Below are 11781 nucleotides of genomic sequence, written 5' to 3'. Positions count from 1 at the left end.
GGTATTCGGCAGCAATTCGGTGTAGGGTCCCTCACTGCCACTGAATTGCCACAGATCGTGATTGCGGCTTTTTTTTTTTTCTGCCTGGGGCAGCAAAACCCCTGGAGCCAGCCCTGTGTGTGCGTGTGTGTGGTGTGATGTTGTGGGTCGCCAACCCAAGCTGGGTGCCTGGCAAGGGCATGAGATTGTGGGATCTGGGATGGGGGAAGGGGCTGTGGGGAAGCTGGACGGAGAGCTACAGCTCCGGACCTTGACACTTCTACACAACAAGAATTACCACGGCAACAACAGCCACATTAAAGAGCCTGTAGCCTTGAAAGTGAAAGATTTACTGGGCGCAGCGTAGTTGGGGATAGCAAGGTGAGAGCGCCTTGCTGCTGAAGAGATGCACCCTCCTCCCTAGAGAGATCATGAACTCCCCTCTCCCCCCTTCCTTGGGAGATCCCAAAGGTGCATGTGCACTCGGGACAGTGCTCCTCCCCTCAGAGCGATCAGCTCAGGCTCTCAGCAGACTCAGGCTGGTGTCTTTGTGGTGGTTACACTCGGGGCAGTTCCCCTCTCGGAGCAGTTGGCTCAGGCTCTCAGCAGACTCAGGCAGGCACTGGTCACACCTGGGTCACCTCTTCTCCTCAACCACAATACCTGGGAGCAATGATCCTACCACAATCACCTGACTCCAGGAGCTCAGGCCTTGAGTCTCGGCCTGGAACAATAGTGCCATTGCCCAGCATAGGAGCGGTGCCCGGCATGGGACACCTTCAGACCCCATAGCAGTCACCTGAACTCAGAAACCCTCCACACTCAGTGCACTCCTATCCCATATGCCAGGCCACTGCGTTGGCTCTCCCACCTTCCAGGTGCTCTTTGGAGCATAAGGGAAGATAAAAGTCAGGCACTGATGACAACAGGGGAGGGGCAGGGAGCAAGGTTAAATGGGCTCACCAGGGGGCTGAGTCTGACTGAGGAAGAAATTGGGAGCAGGAAGCAGAATGGAAGGGGAGCTGGGGATGAGACAGCTGGCCAGGGAAGGAGTAAAGAAATTGGGGTAGGGGAGATATGGGCATGGATAGATAGAGGGGTGTAGGGAGGTAAGGGGATGGATCGATAAAGGGGTGGATTGAGGGGTGTGAGGGGTAGGGAGGTGGAAGGGGAAGGATGGATTGAGGGGTGGAGGTAGGGAGGTGGAGGGGGATGGCTGGCTGGAGGGGTGTTGAAAGGAGGGAGGGAGAGGGAGATGGATGGATGGAGGGCGTGGAGGGGGATGGCTGGCTGGAGGGATGTTGAAAGGAGGGAGGGAGAGGGAGATGGATGGATGGAGGGCGTGGAGGGGGATGGATGGATTGAGGGATGTGAGGGGTAGGGGATGTGGGAAGGGATGGATGGATCGAGGGGTGGGGGGGTAAGGAGGTGGAGGTGGATGGCTGGCTGGAGGGGTGTTGAAAGAAGGGAGGGGAGGGAGATGGATGGACGGAGGGCAGGGAGGTGGAGGGAGATGGATGGATCGATGGGTGGGGGGTAGGGAGGTGGAGGTGGATGGATGGCTGGAGGGTCATTGAAAGGAGGGAAGGGGATGGATGGATTGAGGGGTGTGAGGGGTAGGGAGGTGGGGGGGATGGATGGATTGAGGGGTGGGGGTAACGAGGTGAAGGGGGATGGATGGATCGAGGGGTGGGGAGTAGGGAGGTGAAGGAGGATGGCTGGCTGGAGGGGTGTTGAAAGGAAGGAGGAGGAGGGAGATGGATGGAGGGGGATGGATGGGTGGGGTATGGACATGGAGGGCTGTGTTTGGGGATGACTCATGGGTGTGGTGCTGACTTTCCCCAGCTGGGGTAGGGTCCTTAATGAAATCCAATTCTGTGGCATTGGCCCAAGTGAGCTCAGCCAGGTAGCGGAAGGAGCCTGGCAGATGGGTGGGGATTAGATTGCAAAGCCCCAGGCTAGGGGAGACACTCTGACTGGGCTGTCAAAGAAGGCTCAGGAATGCAGGTACCCAGATCAGCGGGTTTGATGCATTAAGGGTCTGCACATCCCAGCCTGAAGCTGATGGGCAGATTCCCAAAGAGCCGGTGGGTGTCCCCTGCAGTACTCGCAGGTTTCAAGGCCGGAAGTGCCCTCTGCCCCCTTCTGGTCTGTATAACCCAGGATCTCCCACAGCTAGTCCTGCCTCCAGCCCAGATCTGCTGGTCAAGCTACAGCGCGGCTTTGAGATGTCCGCACTTGATACAGAGACTCCAGTGAGGGAGAATGTGCACGGGAGTCTAGTCTTTGTCCCAGACACCAATGATTGTGGTTTTGTCTAGACAAGGGAAGACAGAGCTACAAACTCCAGGCTAGACAAAGTGTGCTCCTGTACAATAAGATTCCATGATTGTCACTCGGAGGCCTAGACTGTCTGTGGAGTCAGTGTGAAGGGATGGAAGCAGCTACAAGCATGGCTGAGAGCTTTTCTTCTGGTTCAGAATATCACCAGGTTCAATGATCACGGGGCTTTGCAGCCTGCTACCATCCAGTTTTTAAGTTCTCAGCCATTCTGATGTGAGAAATGACACCCGTGTGGTGTAACAGCCACAGTAAGGCATGTATCCACGCTATACTCAGAGTTCTAGACCACTGTGAGATCAGAGGTAACTCAACCAATCACCACCCTAGCTCTACAGCTAATTTGCATGCAACAATTTCACTGATTGAAGCAGGGAGATTGCACAGCTGGTGAATTACTTGGCCCAGCTACCACACCTGGGTGATGGCCTGGGCTTTCAGCTGCTAGTGTAATAACCATCCCTAGCTCTTTTCATCCCTAGATCACCAAGCGCTTTACAAATGAGCTCAGAATCATTATTCCCATTGAACAGGTGAGGAAACCGAGGCACAGAGAGGGAATGTGACTTGCTCAGTGCCACCCAGCAGGCCAGTAGTTCAGTCAGGAATAGAACTCAGGTCTCCTGAGTCTCAGTCTGGTAGACTAACTACAAGGCAGTGCTGCCATTATCAATTTGCCAGTCCCAGATGCTCCAAAAATCATCAGGCTGAGAGAAATCGCAAGATTGTCTTACCAAACACGTGACATTATTAAAAACCCATTCAGGTTCTGTTTACATTCTGGGCTTCTTAGCTTCTAGTGGGAGACAGTCCCCTAGTTATTAGTGTTATGCCTGGCCTAAGACTTCAGTATATAAATAAATAAAATGAATTAAAAGGGACTAGAGGATGCTGGTTAGCAACATGGATCCTTCCAGAGATGGAAAACTGGTGGCTGAAACCACTCAGCCAGCAATCAAAAACCACAGTCCATTTGCCATTGTAATCATGTGTCTGTTTTGGGGCTACTTCCTGCTTTAGAAAGCTAGATGCTTTCTAGGTCTGTCCAAGGAGCTGGGTTAATGTAGCTACCGGCTTCTATTTAACACCCGAGCTCTGTGCAAAATAAGTCAGCAAACTTGAAAATCACATCATTGGTGAGAGGCTATAAATTGGAAACTCTATGAGCGAACGGCCCCACATTTGTACCACAGACTCCACTCCAGCCCCCTGTCCTGCATGGCAATTTGCAGGGGTATCAGACCTTGTGTGGAGATCTCAAGGTGTTTCAAAACCCTGCCCTTTCATCAGACAGCCCGCAAGCTGGTTTCCCACAGGGACGGGTCTCAAGATGGAGATGCTCCCCAAACTCAATTTCCCCATTGTTCATGTCATCCCTTTCTCCATTCCCACTGTGCACCCTGCTACATAGTCCCCTCCTTGCAGTTTGCATCCAGTCCGTCCCCTTCAGAGATTCACAGACTTTAAGTCCGGAAGGGCCCCTCAGACCATCTAAGCTGAAGTCCTGCATGGCCCAGGCCAGAGACTGTCACCCAGTTATCCCTGCATGGAGCCCCATAACATGGGTTTGACTAAAGCATCTCCCACCTGGGGTTTGAAGCCATCAAGACAGAGAATCCACCTCTTCCCTGGGGATTTTGTTCCACTGGATCTTTACCCACACTGTGAAACACATTCCTCAGTGGAAAGTCTCTGGCTTTATCCTCTAGCCATTGGTTCATGTTCTGTCTCTGTCCACTAGATTAAAGTGTTAAGTGTATAGATGCCATAATCAAGTCACCTCCTGAGCTTCATTACAAGAAGTTAAACAGATTTAAGTGTAGGCCAACTCCAGGCAAGACCAGTCTAGCCATGTTGGCCGGGTGAGAAAAAACCACGCCCCTGACCCATAGTGGTGGTGACAAATCTCCCAGGGCAGACGCAGCCAGGGCCATGGAAAAGCGCTTCAGGGATGCGGGGTTCCTTCTGTTGACGGACGCTGTGTCTGCTCTGGGGGCTCTGCCAGTATCGGCTCGGCAGCATAGACACGGCCTCAGTCTCACTGGTGGGCTTTTTTTTCCAGCCCTTGGATAATTTTTGTGGCTCTTTTCTGCCCCCTCTCCTATTGTTCAACACCCTTTCTAACACCTGGCCTGCAGAAGTGGCCGCACCATCCTAGGACAGGTCTCCTCCATGCCATATTCAGAGGTAAAATTCCCTCCCTGCTCCTATTCCCTACTCCTCTGTCTACTCAGCCAAGGGTTGCACGGGGAGCTCATGGTCAGTAGCTCGTCCTCTATGACCCCTGAGCCCTGTCCGGAGACGCTGCTCTCCGGGATACAGTCCCTGGTCTATAGGCACGGCTTGTGTCCCTTCGAAGTCTGATCTTGTTGCCTTTGGCGGCATTAAAGCACATGGTGTTTCGAATGGCCCAGCAGCCCAGAGAGCCCTGGAGAACTGCTCTGTCCCCCGTGGCCGTGTGCCACCCGCCAATCTGATCAGTAGTAGTTTGACGCTGACCCCCAGATCACTGATAAAGACACTGAACAGCTTGGGGCAGATAACAGGTTCTAGCAGAATCTGGAGTTGCTGGACACTCAGTGTCCTTACAAATCAGCCCTGACACCCTGCTCCCCTCCCTTCCCAGCCCTGAAGGGATAAGCCAGATGCCAATGGATCTCTCTCAACTGACGGCTGCGTGGAAGGGATTGATGTCCCCTTGAGACCCACTAACAGGCTGCAGAATGGATCAATAATGCATTGCCACTGCGGTGTGGGGACAAGCCCTGGTTGGCACAGCATGCCAGTCACCTCAAAATCCATTCGGGGTTGCTGGAAGTGCACGGCAGGCAGGCTCAGGGAGGGGTGGTGCAGAGGTGAACAGAGCTCTGCACACTGAGGATGTCAAGATGCCCCCACTTGTGGGACTGAAGGAGAAGGGGCATGTGCCGTGCCCAGCTGTGGTGCCCAGCAAGAGGGAATGCTGGAAATGGTGTTGGATGGGGAATCCTGGATTCTATTCCTAGCTCAGGGAGTGAGGAAGTGGGATCTATTGGTTAGAGCAGTGGGGAGAGGGGTTAGAGTCAGGACTCCTGGGTTCTGTTCCTAGCTATGGGAGGAGAAGGGGAACAGAGGCCTAATGGTAAGGGGGGAGGATGGGGGTGTTAAAGTCCTGGGTTCTATTCCTGGCAAGCAGGGGTGGGTTCAGTGGTCAGACCTGCTGGGTGACCCTGGGCAAGTCACGTCCATTCTTTGGGTCTCTGTTCCCCTCCCACCCTTTGATTAGCCCATGGCAGCTTTTCGGGGCAACAGCGAGGGGAGCATTGTAAGCGATTACCATACACAGACCGGGGAGGGCCCCTGGGCAATTGCATTTTAACCCACATAAGTCTGTAATATGGGCTTGACATGCTGTCCCAGCCCTGGGCTCCCAGCCCCGAGCTCTGCCAGTGCCCCTCAATCCCAACCCACAGCCTCCTGCAATCCGTCTGGGCTCCCTGTTCAGTCCGACCGATGCCCCTCAGTCTTGACCTGCAGTCCCCTATTATCCCAGCCCTGGGATCCCCCCCGCAGCTCTGCTGGTGCCCCTCAGTCCCTCCCGCCCCCCAGCCCCCAGCTAGCTCAGCTCCACTGGAGCAGTTTTCTGCTACGTGAACACATTGGCTTTGGCTCACGCATCGCTAGCACAACTCAGCAGCAGGGAACAAGGTCCTGGAGCCCCGTGGGCCGTGGATAAACTCAGAGGAATTGCGGCTGCGTGTGGCAGCATCTGGAGTGAATTGTGCTGAGGTCACATGGGGAGAACTGTGCCAGGGCTGAACAAACTACAGGTCCTTCAATCCCAACCCGCACCCCCCTGCCACTCAAACCCTATCCTCCCTCCCCGATTTGCCAATGCCCCTCAAGCTCAGCCTGCAGCCCCTGCTATCCCAGCCTGGGCTCCCTTGGCCCACTCCACAGCTCTGCCAGTGTCCCTCAGTCCTGCCCTGCAGCCCCTGGCTCCCCCCATATGTTTAAAAATAGCCTTATCTGTCAAGACACTACACAGATCCTTACCTGAGCTTCTGTCCTCAAAATACACAGCTAGCCTCCTCGGGGAGGGGGTACTCAGGAGAGGGGTCTAGTGGTTGGAACAGGGGGAGCTGGGATCCTGGATTCCTGGGTGCTCATCTGTGCCTCAGTTTCCCCCAGGTGGTTGGTGACGTGTGAGATGTAGTTATGATTCCCCAGGCTCTGCCCCATGACAGGCTCCTGCTGTCTGACTCCACTGGCACCAGGACAGGATGGGTGAGAGACACGGCTGAGCTTTGCAGGGTGTGAGGGGATGGGACCCCAGTCAGCCCACGGATACTGTGGGCTCAGCTATCCCCCTCCCCTCACTCTGCAGCCCCAGTGGGAGGGCCTGCAGCATGGTGCCCTGCAAGGGGCACTCTCCCTTTTTTGCCCTGCCAAGCAGAGCCTGGCGAGATCTAGCCAGGGCATTGCCATCTCAGGAGTACTGCTGCCTCTCCAGTCTGTCAGCACCATGGGCAGTAGTCTGCTCGGTGCCTCTCAGAGCTCTAACACAGAGGGGAAACTGAGGCACACAGCTGGGGTGGGACTTGACCAAGATCACCCAACAGGCCAGATCTGGGAATATAACACAACGAGTCTTGACTCCCAGAGCCCCACAACTCACCATCTCTAACCCCTAGCCCCACTCCTCTCTCTGACCTGGGACAGAACCCAGGAGTCCTGAATCTCAGCTCCCTCTGCTCTGCCCACACTGCCTCTCCAGCTCGAGGACTGTTCTGTGACTCTGGGATGAGAGTGGTGGCTAGTGATTACAGCAGGGAGGCTGGAAGCCAGGACTCCTGGGTTCTATCCCCAGCTCTAAGAGGGGAGTGGTGTCTAGTGGTTAGAGTAGGATTTGAGGATTCTGATCATCCAGCCAGCTCAACCTCTGGGATATTCCAGCCCTGAGACTAACCCCCAGCCATTCCCCCATGTCACTCAGTGACTTTTGCTTATATCAGCTCTTTCAACTCCAAGAGCAGCATGGAGCCACAGTTCACCCCTCCAGTGGCGGGGCTGGGAACCCCAAATCGGCCATACCTAGGAGCTGATCCCAGAATCCTTTGGGGCCGGGAGTGCCAGCCCTACCCCCTTCTTCACCCTCAGCTCTGCAGTGCCTCGGCTAGCTGTCCCTCCAGGTCCAATTAGCCCACTCTAATGAAGTACCCTGGCTAAGCCCTCCTCCCCGTGGCATGGTTTAATGAGGTGGTCTTTGGGAAAGGCTGGGTTTTAATTAACACTGCTGCTGGACAGTTCAGCCCCTCCTGCACTGCCCCCAGGGAAGAGGCTGCTGTTGGGGGTCAAGGAGGGTTGGATTTCATTCACTGCCAGTTTGGGTCTATAAGGTGGCTCTTCAGGGATAAGAGATAGATATTGAAAGGGGAGAAAAGCTGCCTACAGTGCTTAGACAGCTGGGACAACGTGTACACCAATTGTCAGATCCCACTTCCCTCCCACAGCTGGGGACAGACCCCAGGAGGCCTGATGCTCAGCCTCCTGCTCTAATGGCTAGACCCCACTTCCTCCCCAGAGCTGGGGACAGAACCCAGGAGTCCTTGCTCACAGACCTCTACCTGCTTGCTCTTACTGCCCCCACCTCCCCCTCCCAAAATCAAGAACAGAGCCTAGCAATCCTGATTTTCAGCCCTTCTTGCTCTAACCCCTAGACACCACTCTCAGCACAGATATAACCCAGCTTCCGGCTCAGAAGATCAGACCCCACACCCCTCCCAGAATCATAGCTAGAACCCAGAAGCCCTGACTTCAGCCCCTCTAGCCACTAGACCACACTTCCCTGCCAGAGCTGGGGATAGAATTAGGGCTGGGCACAGAAACTGTTTACCCAAGAATCCTTAGCCCAGAGCTGATGGGGTGGGGCATGGAGGCTGTTCTACAAGGATCCCTTGCCTGGTCTGAGATGCAGCTGCCTCTGGGGTGGGGTGAAAGGCTGTTTTATTGTGACACAATAATTTAGCCTAGGAAGTGAAGAAGAGTCCTTTGTCCAGTTGAAAATGCATTGGGGATTTAGGGAGGCAGAGTGGGAATCCGGCTTGGACACTGGGTTTACAGCCCAAACACTTTGAAAAATCCTAAAGGATCATTAATAACCACAACTGGGCAAAACTTCAATTTATATCTTACCTGAAATGCAGCCCAGCACCCCCTAGCTTCACCCTGGGGCATCAGGATCAGCACTCCCTGCAAGGGGAGAGCGCCCCCTACTGAGCCCCCACCCTGCTCCCTGAAGCACAGCGCCCCCTGGTGCCACACTAGGGCAGTGGGGAGAGCACTGACTGTGCCAGGAGAGCATCTCCTACTGATCTGTTCACACCCTGCTGCCTTGGCAAATCCTCCCTGCAAGACTAATTCCCAGCTGTGTGGATCTGGGTTAGAACTTCACTAGCCATTCACTCCAAGGTGCCCAACCAATTTGCCTTCCTCCTCTGCTACCCAGCCCAGGACCAATCAGGCAGAATTATTAACACCCAGCCCTGGATGATGTGGCTGATAATATCTGAGGTCAAACTGCCCACTTTCTAAAGCCCCCTCACTCCCCTGGCCTGGGGAATATCTCTCTGTCCCGTTTGCTCCCTGGAAGAAAAGAAACACCTTAGTGATAACTAACTGCAGAATAAAGAGGAGGAAGGAAGTACCACATAATCCACCAGGATCAGCCCTGGCTGCTCTTAGAATAATATGACCTAGAATTACTGAGCCAGAAAGGCTACGTTTGAGAGAAGGATGCGATCTAGTAGATAAAGCATTAGACTGGAAGTCAGGACACAGGGGTTCTATTCCCAGCTCTGCCATCGACCTTGGGCAAGTCACTTCCCCTATCAGTGCCTCAGTTTCTTTTCCCACCCGTTGTCTATTTAGACTGTGAGCTCTTTGAAGCAGGGACCATTTCTCACTGTGCAGTACCTGGCAGAACAGAAGCCCCGTCTTAGCTGGGGCCTTTAGGTGCCACTGGAATAATCATCCAAGGGGCATGCTGTGTGCCTAATGTTCCAGGATAAGCAGATTCAATCCTGCCAGTAGTTTGGGGATTGTGAGTCAAGCAGACCCTTAAACTGGAAGATGAGACATGAAGGGACTCAGAGTGACGTGATCTTAATACCCGATGACTTGGGCATTTACTAGAGCTCCATGCTGCTGGGATCTCCACCCCCATTTGCTCCTAGCTCCAATGTTTTCCAAGTTACACTGGGCCTTGGGGTGTTCTCAGGTGACTGAAACAAGCGTGTGTGTGTGTGTGTGTTTGCATGCATGCCTGTGCCAGGGAAAAGAGCCCAGAAGGGAGCTGGAATGGGGTGGAGGATGGGCCTGACGGGAACATGGCAAACTTTCCTTATCTTGTATCTCGGTTACTGCAACACCCCTGCTGTTCCCAACTTGCCTTGCTCTCGTCCATTCAGCAGGTGGCTGCAAAGATCATCCTCCTAGCCCATCGCTTTGAACCTGTCCACATCCCTCCACTGCTCCCCCTTTTCCACCACCCCAAACATAACCCACTCATCTTCCCTTTCAAGGGGCCAATCCCCACCCAACCCATCAGCTCTCATTTACTCCTGAGATGTCAGCTCCCACCTCCGATCAGCCCGAGGTGCCGGTCTCCATCGTCCACTTGATTTACAATCAAGCCCCTTTGTGCTTTTGCCCAGGCTGCTCTGCACACTTGGGAGGAGCTGCAAACGGCCTCCCTGGCCTCCTTCAAACTCTCCTTTGCCGTGAAGCCTACAAACAATTAGCGGTTAGGCTGCTGGTGTGCAGAGATCGCTGCCTGCCCTGCTGCCCAGTGCTGGGCCATTGTTTCCTTGGGCTCCCCCATCTGTCTGTATCCACCAGGCGCCTCTTGTCTTTGTCTTAGATTGGAAGCTCATTAGGGTAGAGGCCATCTTTCTGTTCTGTGTTTGTACAGCGCCTGGCGCACAGAGGCCCTGGTCCATGTCACGTCTGCAATACAAACGATACATCAGGGCAATCCCAGCTAGATCTGACACATGACTGGAATCCCCCTGCCACTGATGCTGCTGGCAGGTGCCTCAGGTGAATTATGGGCTGGAAACAAGATGCGCTAGCAACCCGTGGCTGTAATTCATGGCTGATCATGGGGCGTCAGGCACTGGGATCCCCCCTGCAGGCCATCAATGCCCTGGGTTGTATATCTACATGAGAAGTGACTGCAGATTGTAGGCAGCCTGACAGTAGCTGTCAGATTCAATAGCTGAGATCCCCTTATGGCTTCAGAGCACTCCTTGGCTTTGAAGGAGAGGGGGAGACAGGCAGAAAAAGAGACAGAGGGTCACACAGCTGTGATGTTAAGTGGGGACAGGAAATGGGATATGGGGCCTTCCCCCGCTAGGGGTCATTGGCTCCGTTCCAACCCCAGGGCAGGGGAACTGGCTGGCTCAGAAGGCAGGGAATGAGGCACAAGGCTTCTCCCCTCTAGAGGGTTTTCCCTCTTATCTGGATCCAGGTCAGGGGACCGGATGGCTCAGAGATATAGTGACTAAAAATCAATTCCAGCCACTCCATGTGGGTCTCAGCCCGGTTTCCCATCACCAAACCTCTCTCATAACTGCTTGCCCTGAGCTACATCATGTTCCAATTTTCCACCTTGCTTCGCATGGTCATCTGCTTGGAGGGAGGTAAAACAGGGGGCTCTTCTGAGCTTGTAGACAGTATGGGGCTGCCGTTAGTCAAGAGTGGACTCAGATCAGTGCAGTGCCTGGCATAATAGGGCTCTGATCCTTGCTTCCATCAAAATGTAGAGAAATACCAGCGATCATCTCGCACCCTCACAGCCAAGCAGTAGCACATTTAGAGAATCTGCAGGTCAGTTTCCCATCGAAGGAGCAATCCGTGGAGTTTGGGGGAACACGGTTAGTGTTGCTAGTTTACTTAGACTATACACAGCAGTCCTGGGACAGAAATGGTTGCGCATGGCATGAACGATCCTTTCTCTCAGATATCTCTGCCCACACACCAGTGCCTGACTCCCAGGGATCCACTGAGTCTCATTAAGGGGATTCAAGCAGGGAGCAAAATCTGCAACTGCTTGCAATAGCTCCCCACAAGAAGGAAAAGCACCATCAAACTAACAACAACGTGGCATTTGTTCAAAGACTGGACCCCGCTGGCAGGCTGGGAACTTGTGAGACAATGTGCAACAGGACCACCTGCTGACTGCATCAGAATACTAGCTGTCAGGACTCCAGCCTGCAAACTCAACAGGGGCTATGAAGGAGCAGAGTGAGTCAGTAGGTTGGTCCATAGGCATTGAGCAATTGACCTGAATTCTAGTCCTAGCTCTGCCATTGACCTTGTGCCTCTGTTTCCCCTCCTGCTCCATGTCTGTCTAGAATATACATTCTTGGGGGCAGGGACAGTGACTATGCCAGTGCAGCATGGGGGCCTCAATCTCAGTCA

The 11781-nt window shown here is 54.0% G+C and overlaps 1 protein-coding gene across 4 annotated transcripts in view; it reads right to left on the bottom strand.

Annotated features, from left to right (window-relative positions):
• Nucleotides 1-11781, bottom strand: part of PC (pyruvate carboxylase) — a 239134-nt gene that overhangs the window by 23533 nt on the left and 203820 nt on the right. The gene's annotated exons all lie outside the window — the stretch shown is intronic.

Source organism: Gopherus evgoodei, chromosome 7, assembly GCF_007399415.2.
Source record: "Gopherus evgoodei ecotype Sinaloan lineage chromosome 7, rGopEvg1_v1.p, whole genome shotgun sequence".
NCBI lineage: Eukaryota > Metazoa > Chordata > Testudines > Testudinidae > Gopherus > Gopherus evgoodei.
Note: the sequence above shows the minus strand (reverse complement) of the source record. Positions and strands in the feature narration are given on the sequence as shown.